The 18,403-nt window shown below is 44.1% G+C and overlaps 1 protein-coding gene and 1 pseudogene across 5 annotated transcripts in view; one reads left to right on the forward strand and one right to left on the reverse strand.

The window, feature by feature from the left end:
* KALRN (kalirin RhoGEF kinase) overlaps positions 1 to 18,403 on the forward strand; it is an 837,912-nt gene that overhangs the window by 70,237 nt on the left and 749,272 nt on the right. The gene's annotated exons all lie outside the window — the stretch shown is intronic.
* Positions 10,663 to 12,491, reverse strand: LOC132589767 (tumor susceptibility gene 101 protein-like; annotated as a pseudogene).

An 18,403-nucleotide genomic window follows, 5' to 3' on the forward strand; every position in this document is an offset into this window, starting at 1 on the left:
CACAGGGCCCTGGTCTCCTCTGACAGCTCGTTCCATAGCATAGGAGCCAGAGCTGAAGAAGCCCTGGCTCTCGTCGAACCCAGCCTGACTTCTTTCGGGCCGGGTACAGATAAACAGTGGTGTGAACTCGACCGTAGTGCTCTCCAGGGAATGTACAGCGAAAGGCGGTCCCGCAGGTATGCTTGCCCCTGACCATGTAGGACTTTGAAAGTAAGAACTAGTACCTTGAAGTGAGCCCGGTATGCTACAGCTAGCCAGTGCAGTTGTTGCAGTGCTGGTGTTATGTGCTCTCTCCTGGGAAGTTCCAGGAGAATCCTTGCAGCAGCATTTTGCACTAGCTGTAGCTTCTGGATTAGGGTCAAGGATAACCCCATGTAGAGAGAATTACAGTAATCCAGTCTAGAGGTGACCAAAGCATGGGTCACTGTAGCCAGGTCGCTGTGGTTGAGGTAGGGAAGCAACTACTTGATCATCCGCAGATGATAAAAGTCTGATCTGGCTGTGGCTGCCACCTGGGCCTCTATAGATAGAGAGGTGTCCAGGAGCACTCCTAACTCCTAACTTCCTGTGTTGGCACCAAAGGGGCCCCATCAAAGGTTGGGAGAAGGAGCCCCACCTTTGGACTGCCACGCCCCAGATACAGGACCTCCATCTTTGCTGGGTTTAGTTTCAACCAGCTGTGTCTGATCCAACCAGTCACAGCCTGTAATGCTGAGTTAAGATCTATTGGCACATCATTAGGTCCACCATCCCACATCAGATAGAGCTGGGTGTCATCTTCATACTGGTGATACCCAAGCCCAAACCTCCAGACAACCTGGGCAAGGGGGTGCATATAGATGTTAAATAGCATAGGGAAGAGTAACGCTCCCTGTGGCACCCCACAATCAAGTGGGTGTCTCTGGGAGATTTCTCTACCAAGTGCCACCCTTTGTCCCCAACCTTGGAGAAAGCAGACCAGCAATTTTAAAGCCGTCCCCATAATCCCCACGTTGGCAAGGCGGTGATTCAGCAGCTGATGATCAAGTTTCTCAGAAACAAGTCATGTCAGACTAACCTTATCTCCTTTTTTGAGAAACTTGCTACCTTACTGGATCAGGGAAGTGATGTAGACATATTTTTTTCTTGATTTCAGTAAGACTTTTGATAAGGTTCCACATAATGTTCTTGTTGACAAATTGGGAAAATGTGGTTTGGATTCTATTACTGTTAGGTGACTCTGTAATGGGCTGACAGATTGCACCCAAAGAGTGCTTGTGAATGGTTCCTCATCCTCTTGGAGAGGAGTGTCAAGTTGAGTGCCTCAAGGATCTGTCCTGGGACCTGTTTTGTTTGATGTCTTTATAAATTATTTGGATGAAGGAATCAAGGGACTGCTTATTAAATCTGCAGATGATACTAAATTGGGAGGGGTCACAAATATGGTAGAAGTCAGAGACAGGATACAGGATGATCTTGAGAGGCTGGAGAACTGGGTTCAGATAATCAAAATGAATTTTAATGGAAATAAATGTAAAGGTCTGCATTTAGGTAGGAAAATCCAATGCATCATTATAGGATGGGGGAGACTTGTCTTGGCAATAGTATGTGTGAAAAGGATCTAGGGGTCTTAGTGGACCATACACTGAACATGAGTCAGCAGTACGATGTGGTGGCTAAAAAAGCAAATTTGATTTTGGGTTGTATCAACAGAAGTATAGAGTGTCCAGATCATATGACATGATAGTATTACTTTACCGTGCTCTAATTAGACCTTATCTAGAGCATTGTTTCTGTTTTGGGCACCACTATTTTAGAAGAATTTAGACAAGATGGAGCATGTTCAGAGGAGGGCAACGAAGATGGTGAGGGGTCTGGAGACCAAGCCCCAGGGCTTTTTCTGAGCATGAATGATGTCATGGCTGGCTTGGTGTCAGGGGGTATGGTCTAAAATGCAAATGAGTTCCTGCTGGGCTTTTTTCACCCCCAAACCCCTGCCAAGGCCTATGAGGAAAGGCTGAAGGAGCTTGGTATGTTTGGCCAGGAGAGGAGACAACTGAGAGGTGATATGATCACCATATTCAAATAGTTGAAGGGCTGTCATATAGAGGATGGTGCTGAATTGTTTTCTGTTGCCCCAGAAGGTTGGACCAGAACCAACAGGTTGAAATTAAATCAAGAGTTTTCATCTAAACAGTCAGAATGGTTCCTCGGTGGAACAGGCTTTCTTGGGAGGTGTTGGGCTCTTCTTCTTTGGCGGTTTTTAAACAGAGGCTAGATGGCCATCTGGCAGCAATGCTGATTCTGTGAATTTAACAGTGGAGAGACCCACAGGATAAACAATTACACAGTGATAGACCATGGTTAAATTACTACAAATACAATTTTAGCTGTTTCCAAAATATATATTTTATATGTTTCTATAGAATTGAGTCACCAGATTCATTCAGAATACAACACAACAGTATCCAATTAATTCCTATATACTGATGCTGGAATAAACTCACCCAATTCAATAAAGTGCTTGTGCAATGTCTCTACTGTTTACAAATGGTGTCAATTCTGGAGTCTTGTACCGGACACCCCAGAACTGCCTCCAACATTGCTTGTTAGCTGGTCAGCACATTTCAATCCGCCTTCCTCATGGAGGGGTAGAAAGCTGTACACTCTATTACATGTTCCAAAACATTTCAATTCATTCTCATATCATACCAAGGCAAGCATGAATCTTCTTCTATGGAGAAAAGCTCTCCAAAAGATTTGCAGACCATGTGAAGAAGGGCAGGAAGGCTCACATCAGTGCTTAGTTCTCATGGCCCTTTCTTACACACGTAGGAAAATGCTGATCATCACTTTGAGGTCTGGAAATTTTTTTCCCCCAGGCCAGTTTTGCCAGGGATCCTGGAGAGTTTTGTTTTGTTTTTGTTTTTTTTTGGGGGGGGGGGGAGGTTTGGCCATCTTCTGGGCATAGAGCAGATGTCACTGGGGGAGTGTGGGGGAAAATATTTGTGAGTTTCTTGCATTGTGCAGGAAATTGGACTAGATGACCCTGGAGGTCTATGACTCTATGACTGTACTGAATCAGATCCTTGGGCCATCAAGGTCAACTTCTACTCAGACTGGCAACAGGTTTCCAAGGTCTCATGTGGAGGTCTTTCACATCACCTACTTCTTGATCATTTGTAACTGGAAATGCTGGGACCTTATGCATGCTAAGCAAATTCTCTACCACTGAACCACAGCCCCTCATCACCTCTTACTGGGGGAGGAAGTGCTGGGTAGCCAAATACCTGAGAGGAGAATGCCACAACATTCTTCTGTCTCAAGCAAGCAGCTGTAGTGTGATCCATTTCTCTACAGGAGGCATCAGAAGAAGCAGAGGCCACCATAACTGGGTCGGCCAGCCAGTGAGAAAAAACAAGATGCCATACCGTTACTCAGTTCACAAGTATAGTGCAGACATGTATATGGAATGCTCTTGGAGTTATGGTTTATTTTTCATCTTCAAAGTAATTTTAATTTACGATTTCCTGATCCTACTTACTCTTACAACAGCAACCCTGCTCTGGAATCAGCTGAGTCATACAACTGAATTGATTAGTATTACTACAAAACCCAGGGTTTCCTGTTCTATATGAATGATAATATTGCTCAGATCCACTTTGCAATTCTGGGTAAAGTTCATAGAATGAATGTTTTATGTGAATGCCCTGAGTCAGATGTTTAACTGTCATACATTTTGGCCAACAAATTTTAATTACAAATTACATTCTTATCCACTGTAGAAAGCTTTAAGAAGCTGGAGAGAGGGCAGCAGCTAAACACAAGATTATGTTCAACACCGACACACCAATGTTGTATCCCGTAGCATTTATCTTACGATGGGATTTCTTGTGATTTTCTAACATTGGCTCTTGCGGCGGAGGGCAGGGAAACGGACAATTTCATGATGTCTTGCCTAAGTGGACATTTCTGTATGTTATGAGAAAGGCATGGGAAAACTCAGTAAGGGGTTATAATATGATCTTTTGTGGCATTTCCCTGTTGCATACAAAAGGGCACTATCACATAGATAGACTTGGACATATTATAGTAGCACATGGAGGAAACCTGGCAACTTTGGAAGCTTAGTATGTGTTAAGAACTAAGGACACAGGTAATGCATTAAATATACAGAAATCTACCAAGTCTCTGTTTTATATAGTATTTTATATTGTCAACAACAAATCCCTAAAGAATTGGCTTTAGAATAATTTGAAGTTGTTTTTCTGTGACTGGGCCAGAACACTTCCAACATTAGTTGGTGCTTGGATAATTTCCCATCCACAATAAAAAAGTCATTTCCCTTTCAGTTATTTATCATCAAGATCTTGAAGCGCATGTTGCTGTTAAAAGTGGGAACGATTACGCAGTCTTGGTAGAAGGCTATAATTTTCTGTCTTTTTTCTCTCCAAAGGAGGAGCCAAAAGATAGTCATGACTCGCAGGGAATGTTTAGACTTTGTCAAACATTTTATATGTAGAGTTTAAAAAAATAGGATTTTTTTTGGGGGGGGGAACCCCTCCCCCCCTCTCTTGTGTGCTAGCCTTTTCTGACTCTCCCATTGACTGTGATGTGTAGCTCATCAGCCATTGGCAGATCAGCTGCCACTCAACTGTACTTAACTCCCATTGATTGAGTCCACTTCACTCTCCCACCTGCTGGATCACTGTGGAAGCTGTTAGGCAGTGGCTATTGCTATGCAACCAAGCATACTTTTGTCAGTAAAAACCAACCAAATTTGGTCCTGGTGGTGGTGAGGAGGTTCTTTCTAGGCCTTTTTGGCCTTTGCAGGAGAACTCATTGGGCCAAGTCTGGATGACAGTTGCCAGCTCCAGGTTGGTGGGAAATTCCTGGAGATTTTCTGTGAAGTTTAAGAAGTTCGGGGAGGGAAGAGCTCTCAGCTGAATATTATGCCATAGAGTCCACCCTCTAAAGCAGTTATTTTCTCCAGAGGGAGATAGATCTGTTGTCTGGAGTTCAATTGTGATACCAGGAGATCTTCAGGGATACCTACCCTAGGCCTGGCAGCATCCTCTGGGTGACTTGATGCCACTTGACTGGCATGACCTAACTAGGCCTGGCTGCTTGCTCCTGTTCAGTAGCAGCCCCCTATGACAGCCAGCATGATATAGCATTTGTCACTTCAGAACAGGGTCTGCCAGACCCAGGAAAACTGACTGGGTGATTTTCGACCAGTCACAGACTTTCAGCCTTTCACAGACTTTCACAAGATTGTTGTGCAGATCAGAAGGGGAAGAGAAGAATGATGTAAGCTGTTTTTGTCACCATTGTGTAAGGCGAAGTCATATCAGTTTCCTTACAGAAAATAGCTGCTTTGAGGCCCATGCTCTATGGCAGGGGTGGCCAACGGTAGCTCTCCAGATGTTTTTTGCCTACAACTCCCATCAGCCCCAGCCAGCATGGCCAATGGCTGGGGCTGATGGAAGTTGTAGGCAAAAAACATCTGGAGAGCTACCGTTGGCCACCCCTACTCTAGTGTTTATTGTTTGTGAGATCTATGTTCCTTTGAGGGTCAGTGTGACTAATCTAAGAATTCTGGCTGTGGGACTTGGAGTAGCTGAAGATAATACAATCAACCTTCCCCCCTCCCCCCCTCCCCTCCCCCTTTTTGTGTGTGTGTGTGTGTGTGTGGTTCATGTGTGGGTATGTATGGGTGTGTTCTGGATTATGTTCTTGATGTTTAAAATATTGTAATATTGTATTTCTTATTTGGAAACTCTTTCTTGTTAAAAAATAATAAAAATTTTGAGTTTAAAAAAAAAATGGTTTCTGATAGTGTCACCTGTCCAGAATGCCAGTAGGCTAGGTCATGGTAGGTTCCGGTTCCTCTAGTGTTTGTTTGTGAGATCTATGTTCCTTTGAGGGTCAGTGTTCTGTTAAAAAACTTGGTTTTTGATAGTGTTTATCAGGGGACGTTTTGTAGGAAAAAAGGTGGTGGAGCTCATCCAGGGATTGTTAACCTACTATTCAATGGACAAGGTGGGAAGGAGGAGGCGGAACTGTCAGAAAGGTGCTCCTTTGAGCTCCAGGTGAATCAGAGGCCTGGTGCTTATGTTCCGAGTTGCCAGTTGTTATGAAGAGGGAGAATCACAGCTTTGATACAGACTGGAGAGCTCTGGGATAGGCCCTTCTGAATCACAAAAGGGGATGACCCTCCCATACGAGAGGAGGATCCAGGATCCCAGAAGTAAGGACTGTCCAACTCCTGGACCACCTCGATGGGAAGATTCATGGTAAGTGAAACAAATCTTCTGTTCTCATACACAGAGGCCACTGGGTGCAGGCTTAATTCCTAGGCAACAATAAGTCAACTTTAAAGTTAAAGGAACTACCGAATATGTAGCCTGTGTATGTATGTATATGCTCATGTGAGGGAGTGTGTGTACAAGCAGCTACATACGTTGCTATAATACCTTTAAATCAATACGTTAAAGCTGAAAGCATGTTACTGCAGAAAGGACATATGTATTGATCTATTAAATATTCCACTCTGATCTTTGTTGGAAAACTCTTTTTCCTATATATGCATTTGTTGTCTGATTAGAAAAATATTGATGCGTATAGCCCCCAGTGCTTTTTGGAAAAAAATCCATTTGACTATACTTAGGAATAGAATGCATTTCTAAAGAGCTATAGTTTATTTGCGTAAGAAATATCGGCAGAAAGTGTACATGCTCATAGTTATGCTATACGTGCTCTGTTGCAGCCAGCATAAACATACAAAACTGAACCAGGTAGAGCCAGAACTTTTTTTATTTGCAAAGAGGATCCAAGGGACAGTCACTCATCATTAGCTAAACATCCCTCCCTGTGGTCTATACTCGCCTACAGCAATGCTGCTGCCTTTTGTTAGTATGAGAATGCTTCAATACCTTCTCTGTCTATTTCTTCTTCTCTAAATCTATTAACCCACATCGCTGACCTGCTCTTCCTTCAAAGAACATACATTTTATAAAATATATGGTTCTCCCTTTCTTCGTTTTTATCCTTGTGACAGCCCTGTGAAGGTAAGTTAGGCTGAAAGAGTATGACTGGCTTATGGTTATTCACAGTGCCATCCTAAACAGAGTTATACCCTTTTATGTCAATCAAACTGAGAAAAGTGTAACTCTGCTTAGGATGGTGTTGTCAGTGACTTTCATAGCAGATGGGCTATTGGACCTTAGTGTGGTATTCTAAATAAGGGTGTGTATTCAGTTCAGCTGAACTGAATACATCCCCAAATACCAGCTGATACAGCTGCATTTGGTACCGAATACAGCCGAATCAAAATCTCTGATGTTATTCAGGCGCCGAGTAAAGCTGTCCAAATAAGTATGTGGCAGTATTCTGGGCTCCCAAATACTGGTGGGAAAGGTAGTTTAAAAGTTACCTTCTTTTTCACTGTTTCTGGAGTTTTCCTGCCTCTTCCTTCATTTCCCAGGAATCAGGGTGGGAGGGGGAGAGGGGACCCCAACAGCCACTCATAGTCATGCATTTTTCAAGGCTGCTGTTGCTGCTGGGCTATGCCAGCCTGCTCAGCAAGCTGGCAACTCGCCGAGATAGCTCCAGGAGTTAAAGGTCCAGCAGCCCCAACAACACCAGTGCACAGGGACTTCCCCCACCCTTTGCAATATCTTGGGAACTGGGGCTCCTGTAAGGCCACAGCTGAGGGGACTGGGTGGGGGACCCAAAGAGGGGGTGCCACAGGGGGCACCAGAGATGCAACAAGGTAGGAAAAAGACAAAAATGGCTCTAGCAGGGGTGGGGGGCTGCCGGCATGGGCTCGGTTGGAACCCACAGCAGGAAGGTCAGGGAGTCCATCAGCCTACCCCAAGGACCTCAAAATCTGGAGGAGAGAGGATGGGGGAAGTGGAGAAAGGAGGTGTGATAGATTCACGGCCCTCCCACAGCCCCCAGTGGTTGTATGGGGGGACTATCTCAGTTTGGGGCCACCTCCCAAAAAAACTATGGCTCCACAGTGTAGAAGGTACCAGGGTAGGTGGGCAGGTGGAAACGAAGCCCCTCCTTTCAAGGAGCCAGAGGGCATGTTGAGGAGGGACTTATTCAGCTTGGTAGAGTACCCCCTGAGCTCTCCAGAGACACCTCCAGTTGAAATCTAGCACCCTGAAACCCCAAGGATCAACACAGAAGCCAGCGAAGCTAGGGGATCCAGTAATGAGGGGTGGGTACCTGAAGTGGTTCCTCAGGAGCAGCGAGTGCAGTGCAGGAGGACATGACATGACATCTTTGTCCCTGAATACCCCTGAATCTGAATTTTACTGATTTTATTTTTGCACACCCCTAATTCTAACCTCTTCATCACAGTGGCCCTCAAAAGTTCTAGAAGGTAATGCCGTCTTTGAGCCATAGCGTAGAGTAGTGCGGGTTTTGTCTACATTTCACAGATGTGTATACAGATCTTTTTCCAGCCAGTGGCTTCAAACAAGAATGGGATACCCACAAAGAGCTCTCTTCTCTTTTTTGTCGAGTCCTGGTTTTCCCACTAACAGTTTGCGGCAGCTGTGTGAGAAGTAAGTCCTGATCTTGACAGCCAAGCCTCAAAGGTGTGAGGGCAAATCTCAGGCAATTCTTTGCCTTAGGGCAAGGCTGGTTCATGATGTTTGACCACTTTAAGGGAGGTGGATATAAACCGTAGTTACCTGGGACGCGGCTGTCTTTCATTTTTTAATTTGTTTAAATATATGTTCATTCATTAACTGAAAAGGATCATAGCTCCTCTGCAGAAGGCATTTTAACTGATGCTACAGTTGTTTTCCTTCAGTTTGGTGTAGTGGTTAAGTGTGCGGACTCTTATCTGGGAGAACCGGGTTTGATTCCCCACTCCACCACTTGCACCTGCTAGCATGGCCTTGGGTCAGCCATAGCCCTGGCAGAGGTTGTCCTTGAAAGGGCAGCTGCTGTGAGAGCCCTCTCCAGCCCCACCCACCTCACAGGGTGTCTGCTGTGGGGGAGGAAGGGAAAGGAGATTGTGAGCCACTCTGAGACTATTCGGAGTGGAGGGCGGGATATAAATCCAATATCTTCATCTACCTCACAGGGTGTTTGTTGTGGGGGAGGAAGGGAAAGGAGATTGCGAGCCGCTCTGAGACTTTTTGGAGTGGAGGGCGGGATATAAATCCAGTATCTTCATCTACCTCACAGGGTGTCTGTTGGGGGGAGGAAGGTAAAGGAGATTGTGAGCCACTCTGAGACTCTTTGGAGTGGAGGGTGGGATATAAATCCAATATCTTCATCTACCTCACAGGGTGTCTGTTGTGTGGGGGGGGAGGTAAAGGAGATTGTGAGCCACTCTGAGACTCTTCGAAGTGGAGGGTAGGATATAAATCCAATATCTTCATCTACCTCACAGGGTGTCTGTTGTGGGGGAGGAAAGTAGAGGAGATTGTGAGCCGTTCTGCGAAGTGAAGGGCGGGATATAAATCCAATATCATCATCATCTTCTTCTTCTTCTTCTTCTTCTTCTTCTTCTTCTTCTTCTTCTTCTTCTTCTTCTTCTTCTTAAACAAAAAAGAGCTTTGTAGAAACTCAAAGGCTAACAGATTTATGTCAGAAAAAAACAAATGCTGAATAAATAGTTTGTAAAATTAGAATTTTAAAACAGATGTAATTGTATTAACTAGTGCATAAGCAGAAATTCTCAGGTGTTGCAAAGTTGGAGTGCCAGCCTCAGGTGAGGCTTGGGGTCCCTAGAATTACAACTCGTCTCCAGATGACAGAGATGAGTTCCCCAGGAGAAAATGGATGCTTGGGAGGGTGGATTTGATGGCATGGTACCCCATTGAGGGCCCTGTCCTCCCCAGGCTCCATCCCCAAATCTCCAGGAGTTTCCCAACTTGGATCTTACAACCCTACTTTCCATCTACCATCAGTGACCAGGAGGGACCTGATCATCCTATTGCAAAGTCATGTGCTTTTTAATGTAGAAATGTCACAAATTGTTCCACAGGGCATTTAATGGTACTTTAAACCAACATTGACAATGTCTCCCTCTATATCCCTATATGTATCTATAGCTGCAGTTCATTTCAGAAATCCTATGAAGTGGGCTGTAGCCAAAACACATACGCAACCATCAATCTGTTACTATTTAATCTAGCATGTCTCCTTTTGTATTGTGCCACAAGAAGCTAACTTGGCTATCCCTCTAGAATTTGTCTCTGGAATTAATTGCTTATTTTTTGTCAAAAATGCACTGATGCTTATCCCCCCAGGGTTGAATGCTAGGAGAAAAAGGTATGTCTGAACATGTAAAGAGTACATTTCTTTCACCACTGAATAACTGCAGCCTTGTGCCTCACTGTACATTTAATAGTCCAGGATTAGGTTACTTCTGGGAAAATATTTAGGCAGGATTTTCAAATATTTAGGCAGCCCCACAACTGCTTTCCTCTGGGTGAGTGAAGGAAGTGCATCAACTACTGTTTTTCTTTTCTTTTTCCTTGCCAACTTCCAGACTCTTAAAAGCCAAAGTTGTATATTTTTTTAAAGCAATGTACTAGAACAGGAGACGATGACAATTGCATTTTTAAAATATTGGCTTTGGTGCTTTATCAATAAGTTAAACTGTGTGTAGTAGTTTGAGGGTGTGTGTGTGTGGAAAGGCCTCCCCCCCCCCCCGTGTTACACAAGTTTTATTCAGCCATCAGACCACCAATGCAAAAGGTTTACAGAGAATAGAAAGTGCATTAATAAAAGCTAGTCCTTACCAAGAAAAAAAATATATTATCCATTCAAAATATTTTACAATTGAATAATGTAATAACTTATTCTGGCTACCTACTGATTAAAAAGTAAAGTAAACGAGAATATGACTACTTTCTGAATGCCACTTTCCCCCAAGCCATGAAGGTCAGTAGAGATCACTGAGTCCTAAAGTCTTCCTTGCTTTCTGCATAAGTGCCCTCAGTTGAAATTGCTTGCGAGACTGTTGTGTCCTAGGCTCAAATGGGAGAACTGTTACTTTTGGAGGGAAGCCGAACAAGCCAGAGCTTGAACTCCACACCAGGGTTCCAGAGAAGGCCTAAGCGTGCCCAATCAGGGGAAGGATTGAAACATAAGTAGCCAATCAACATCCAGGCTCATACTGTACCCTAATAGGCCCTTAGGGCCCTGTAAATAGCCAATCCATGTAGATAGTTAAGGACCAATCAGAAGGGGGCAAGAATTGTATAAAGGAGTGGGAAATTTGAGCAGAGCTCAGTGTGTTGTGTGTGTTCCTGAAGTAAAGCTTGCTGAAATCACTCTCTGACTCTGGTCTCTTACTGCGCCAACCCCAGTACATTACAGAGACAAAGGGTGAACATGCTTTAGAAAGATATCTAGATCAATAACTCCACATCTCAGTGCTTCACCCAGGTAAAAGATTGTGTGTTTAATGGCATTTTCCTCTGCATACAAGTTCAAGATCTGCTTATAAAGAGGTGCTGTAGGAACAATAACTTCATCTATGTCATTATTTTCTGACTGGCTTTCCATTTTCTCTAGGGCAGAACTCAGCTCTTCATCTTTCTTTTTCAAAAGTTCAATGTTCTTGTCAACTTCAGTCACTTCCTGGTCAAGGCGGGCTACCATCTCTTCAAGCTTTTGGTGACCCTTTTTCAGGTCTTCTGTACGCTTCAAGGCATTGAGTTCTGCCTGAGCACAGTACGTTTCTTCTTTCATTCGCTATCTCAGCTTATCACTGACTGCTGAAATAAGTGAAGCTCGAATAGTATCTTCACCAATTGTGCCATCTCTGCTGGGACCCACAGTAGTCACAGGAGGCTGAGAAGGGTTGTGCTGTGTGCTAGTTGTTGCTGGAAATGGTCCACTAGGGGGAGGGTAGGGATAGACTGGATAACCACTTGAGTTGGGAGGTGGTCCTGGGGGGTAAGGAGACATTCCACTTGGCATAGCTGGCATGTAGGAAGTGTTTGGTGGTCCTTTTGCCGGGTAAGGTGGGTAAGATGCTGAAACAGTCGGCCGAGAAAAGACAGGAGGTTCTTCTCCAAACACCACAATCGTAACTTGAATCAGTCCTATCAAATCAGACTGTGGATGCTTCCACTCATGTAGATACGGAAGATATATCTTTCCATTTGCATCAACCTGTTTCCCAGTTTTAATTGTCATTGAACTAGTGGGTTTAACAAAACAGATGGGGGGGGGGGGTTGAATGGATATGTATCCAGCAGCCACAGGCATATTGGGATATTGTATGTGTTGCCTCTGTAAATCACAGGAATGGTTCCAGTAAAGCTCATCAATTCTCTTGATGAACCATCATTAAACACATAGCCATCCATTACAGGCTTAAGGTCTTTGTACTGGGTAATAACACTAATGGTTTCTTGAACAGTTAAGTCTCTGTACTTGTACTTGCCCAGCATTTTCTTGAGCTGACTCTCTGACAAGGCCATGGCGGCAGCCGCTCTCCCCTGACACCGGGAGGCCCAATCCAGTCCCCACTGCCTGCCAAAGGTCACACGCCCACCCCCTGCTCGTTAAGTTCAGCTCCCGGCCCGGCTTCCAATAATCCTCATCCCTCCTAATTTGCATTCTTAGAAGCTTCTGTTGCAGCCACTGGCTGACTTCCTCAGTTGGCACAAGGCTGGAGTTGAAAACAGCCAATAGTAATTGCATTTGATTTGTGTTTAACATTGGTGCTTTTTAGAGGAAAAGTTCTTCAGCAAATTCATTTCAAATAATTTGTTTTGTGCCTTTTTTTGCATGTCTCATTAACTGATGAGATCAGCAGATATAAAGGGAGGGCAGCAAGGGTGTCACCGTAATCTTTGAAGGCTTCAAATTAGGGGAATACACACATTCACACACACACACACACACACCCTTGGGAATGGTGCCTGTTTGTGAAGCTCTTGGCTTCAGTTTTAGCAAGAAGAGGAGTAGGAAACTGAAGGATTTTTCCACACTAGTTTCCAACGGTGGGTGGGTGGGGGCAACAATGAAAGAGGCAGCTGAGCTTGCTCTTTTCAACTTGGCATCACATAGCCAGAAAAATTACCCTTCTCTCATACAGCCCCATCCAATCCAGCCTTTGGGGGCTAAAAAGGCAAGAGGCAGCTACACTGAACCAGGAAGATGGTGCAACTTTTGCCACAGATTGATGCCAAGAAGTTTGTACAAGGTCCCCTGTTCTTTTAAAACCATTCGGTTAAGGGCCATACTGTGCTTTAAGCCTTAATTCTTATTTCATTCTTCTGCACAACAGGAGAACACAGATGGCAAGAGATTACTGTAGCCAAAGACATCACTGTGATTTCACTATTTCCTGTTAGATTTTAAAGCAGTCTACCTTGCAGCTGCCAGATATCAATATGTAGATATTTCCTGTCACATTAACAGAGCTTCATGAAGGAATATAGGATGTAGCTGCTGTGTCTCCATCCTGTTCCACCAAGAGTCCCTTCTACTGCTCCTTTTGCTGAGGAGCAAAACTAAATTTCTTCTGAGGAAGGAAAGTAGCAAAGTTGAGGAAAGGGGGAGGGAGGGTTGAGGAGCCATGCTACGTAACCTCTTGTTCCTTAAGATCCATCAGGAGTAGGGTCTGTGTGATTTGGACTGGGTCCACAGTAAGGAAAGAGGAAAGGATTATTCCTTTTTCTGGTTTCCCAATAAAAATTCTCACCCAGTGTCTGTTGTGCAGATAGGTGGGAAAAGATAAACGCAGAGATTGACAGGCATTTTAGAACTCTGGTGGAAAATCTCATCGCAGATCTCTCAAACACATTGTGGTGGAAAGTGCCATCAGGTCACAGCCGATTTATGGGAACCCTGCAAGGTTTTCAAGGCAAGAGACAAACAGTCGATTTGCCATTGTGTTTGCATCATGACCCTAGTGTTCCTTGGTGGTCTCCCATCCAAATTCTAAGCAGGGCTAATCCAGTTTAGCTTCCAAGAGCTGATGAGATCAAGCTAGTCTGGACCATCAAACGAAAGATGGCAGCCTCCAGGTAGGACCTGGGGATCTCCTGGAATTACAGCTCATTTCCAGACTACAGAGATCAGTCCCCCTGGAGAAAATGGATGCTTTGGAGGATGGATTCTATGACATTGTACCCTACTGAGGTCCCTTCCTCACCAGACTCCTTCCCCAAATCCCCAGGCATTTCCCAACCTAGAGCTGGCAACACCATCTTCCCATCATCCAGGTAACGGCCAAATTACTGCAGCCCTAAGGCAGGAATAATAAATATCTTCCGAGAAGCTTCTCATTTTGGCACTCCTTGGTGTTACTATTTTCTAGTATCTGAATATTTCCAGCTAGACTGAAGATGGGAGGCATCTAGTTTTAAGCCGAAGCTTTTAGTCTGTGCAATGGAACACGTGAGGATCATTTAATAGGTGCCCAACTAAAAAATAACTAAATTAACATGTTTTAAAAAATTCTATTTTTATTACCTGAATCATAAGCCTTTTAAGACTAAATGGTTAATGAGTTTATTTTTATTGTATGGTTTTATTGATGTGAGCTGCTTTGGACAATATTTCTATTATAAAAGCAGGATATAAATAGTTCTGATAAGATTTTTGAGTATATTTCATCATTCTCAGTTTTGGATGCCTTTATGTTTGACTAGATTTGTAACCACTGCAAAAAAGAATTTTCTTTGCCAGTTTTAAAAAACTTTTAATGCAATCAGTGGGAGAACTATTTGATGATGACTCTCAAGAATGTCATTTCCCCTTATGTTTTTTGGGGAAAGTTTTCATCAGAGCTGTTGGCTGAGATGTACCAGGGGTAGGGGAGGTGCGCTTTTCCCTGGGTGCAGCTTGAGGAAGGCCAGCCAAATGTCTTTCATTATATCTTTGAATGGACTTCTGGCTATAGCCACTAGGGGTGCAGGGAAGACAGAGCATAGCAAAAAAGCACTCTAGGATTGGCTGAACTGCCCCTTCTCCAAGACTGAATCCATCTTGCTTAACAGCTACAGTAATTGCCAGCCTGCAGGTCATTTTCTCCAATAGTCTAGCCCAGGTGTGTCAAACATGCAGTTCAGGGGCCAAATTAGGTCTCCAGAGGGCTCCTATCAGGCCCTGTCACATAGCCGGGTCTAGCAGGGCCTTCTACTAGTGGCCACCACTCTGGTTAGGGTCTGTATGGAGGGCCCAGAGCACCCAACCACCCCTGAATCTTCCTTATTAATACCTCTTAATTGTAACCAAGGAGACTTGAGGACCCAAGGAGTATAACAACAATAGTTTATTTCCAGTGCTCAAATAATAAGTGGGTGACAAAGATTTAGTGCTAAGGGAATCTGAAAACAGTAAAGGTTGGTGCAAAGAAACAAAAGCCCTGACACGTTTAACTATATAGTCCCTAGTCTAATAACCAACACTCATCCCTTGCCTTGGATGAGGGACCTTTCCCCTGCTGCAAGCTCTCCAGGCTACAGCCTGCCTCCAGCTCAGCCTTTCAGGAAAAGAACGCACCCTGCCTGGGCTTGGCCCTTTTATGTTTTCCTCCCAGACCCCACCCCTCCAAAACCTTACCACCCAATCAGAGGGATAGGTGTTCTTTTGTAGTGGGGGGATTGTCTCATCTCTTGCTCAGATCATTTGAGCAGATTGGTCCATTCGCTATGTACTGTCTCCAGCTTGTTCTTTAAATTACACTTATTCATAGCCTGAGGATTTAGCTGGACCTTAAAATAATTAAGATTAAAGTCAGGACAGGTATGTTGGCCTATTCCAGATTGTAAATTGACTTGAAAGACAGTTTTGATAAGCATTACTGGATACTAACAATGTGAAGTAACTGAAAACTCTTTTATACAACCTCAAAGATGACTAGAGTCAAACAAAAAATAAAGCACAGAAGAACTGGAAAACAGACCATTGAGTCTTGATATATGAAGCATCTAATAGATGGGGATTAAGAGATCCATATGCTTCATTCTGTTGCTTTTCAAGGTCTTTCCATACATTTTTTTTTTAAATACAGTTTTTAAATAGGTAGTGTGGAATCCAGATGTCTTCCCTCAAAGATGGGGCCTATGTTGTGATGAGATCACACAATTTCCCAGAAATCAAAGGACTGCATTTTGAGAAGGTGCAGTCAGATCTCACCACCCCACATAGATACAACATATTTACAATGACTGAGATTGCCGTGTTGTATGTTGTCACTGGGGACATTACTAAGACACCTGTGACATTACTGAGAATGAGCTTCTCTTCCTCATATCTACATCATTTAAACACTTTTAAACATATTTATTATAATTTTTAAATTGTGTACCACCTTTGACTGAAATTGTGGCTTACTAGGTTTGTCAACTCTTGATTGGGTAATACCTTAATATTTTAGGAGTGGAGCTTGAGGTCAGAGTCGGGGGAGGGGAGGGACTTTAGTAGGTTTTAATACCACAGAATCCACCTTCCAAAGCAGCTATTTTCTCCAGGTGAACTGGAGATCCATTCCAATCCCAGGAGATCTCCAGCCACCACCTGAAGTGAAAAGGGTTAAGGATCTCTCCCTCTGCTACTCTTTCCTGGAACTTTCCAGTACAGTTTCTCATTTTTAGAAATATCAAGACAAAGGTACATATGTGGCCCACTCCCACTGCAAAAATCAAATCCAGCGTGTGCCCGGCCTGGTGGGTGGGTGATGTCACATGTTGAGAGAGTCATAGTATCGCCATGGATGACACCAGGTCCATCACACGAGCAGAGGCTGTGTCATCAGCATGGACATTGAAGTCACTCAAGACATAAGTTGAGGGTGCTCCAGGGCCCAGCCTGCTACAGTTTCCATCAGAGACGGCAGGGCACTGGCTGGTGCGTTAGGCGTTCAGTACACCAGCCAGTTAGCCAAACTCTCTCCAACATCCCAACACCAGACCTGCACACTCAGTGCCAGTGATCTCTGAGTAAGCCTCCCGTATGAAGTGCGCCCTCCCCCCCCCCCACCGTGCTTGGTGGTGGACCGAGAACCCGGGGGGAGCTACTTGGGAGAGAGCTATTGTCTCCCCGTCTCGCACCCAGGTCTGAGTCACGCAGGCCAGGTCCATTTTCTGCTCAAGCAGATAGTCTCATAGGCCTGCGGTCTTATTATTTATGGACCTGGTGTTGCACAGCACCAAGGACGGAGGCGAGTACTTGCACTTGGCCCCTATACCTGCCATCGTTGGGATGGGACACAGGCTGGAAGGGGAGGCGAGCCCTCCTGTGTCTCAGCCTCCTTCCTTTCCCATTATGCCTGTTCCCACCGCTATACTTGCCCCTCCCCAGGAGTACCGGTATCCCTTGGGCTAATTCCTCCATAGAACTGATCTTCGCGTGGCCTCAGATCGACGTCAGATGGAATTGCCTCACAGATATTGTACTCCCAACATTTAAAACCACCTACTACTTAAACTCACCCCAGTTCCTATCCTAACCAATAAACTACCATAAATTGAGCCCTACCATTAAATTACAAATTATCTATAGCCAATCAAATAGTCCCTCCCCTCTCCTATAGCCAATTGCTCCTACTATAATTAGCTAATGAATGCATCCAATCTACTTTAATTTAATGGCTATTAAGAGGTCCCAGTAAACAATTTAACATATAGTTAGAATAAGATAAGAAACCCATACAGCAATTAGCAATTTAAATTAATCATCTCTAGACTCAGTCCAATTCGCACATCATACTTTGATCCCACCGCAGAAATTATGTTTTGATCCCAGTTCAAAATTTATTTAATTAACTTTAATCCCAATAATTTAAATTTAATCCTAGTCCAATTTGCTCCCAACATATTAATTTAACTCTGACCCAATTTAATAATACTTAAAAAGAAATTTAGCAGCTGGAGGTATACTAGCAATAAAGTGCAATTGCGGCTAGAAAGGTTTGGCTTTGGGTGTCCCAGGAATTGGACCCCCTGGTCCAATTTTTTTGGCCTTGTGGGTTTTGTGCGGGGCAGTGCCCTGAAGCTGCACAGCAGTTTTGGGAGCTCTCTCTCAAACCCCCTCCCCTCCAGGAAGTTTCCAGTATGCCCTATTTTGCCATTGACTTTAATGGCCCATAGGGTATAATAGTGGGATAGGGGCACCCTCTTTGGGTGTCCCTGGAAAGGGACCCCCTGGCCCAATCTTTTTGGAACTTGGGGGTTTTGTAGGGGAGAGTCCTCTGCAGGTTTTCTGCAAGTTTGGGGGCTTTCCCTCAAACCCATTTCCTCTCCAGGCGGCTTCCAATATACCCTATTTTGCCATTGACTTCAATGGCCCATAGGATATAATGGAAGCTGAATACCGAATATACCTGTATATTCGGATATATCCGAATACCCTATTTGGTAATATCCAGAACACCGAAAAATTTATTACTGAATATTTCTGAATCCAGATATTACCAATTTTGTTGTTG

This window comes from Heteronotia binoei, chromosome 21 (assembly GCF_032191835.1).
Source record: "Heteronotia binoei isolate CCM8104 ecotype False Entrance Well chromosome 21, APGP_CSIRO_Hbin_v1, whole genome shotgun sequence".
NCBI lineage: Eukaryota > Metazoa > Chordata > Lepidosauria > Squamata > Gekkonidae > Heteronotia > Heteronotia binoei.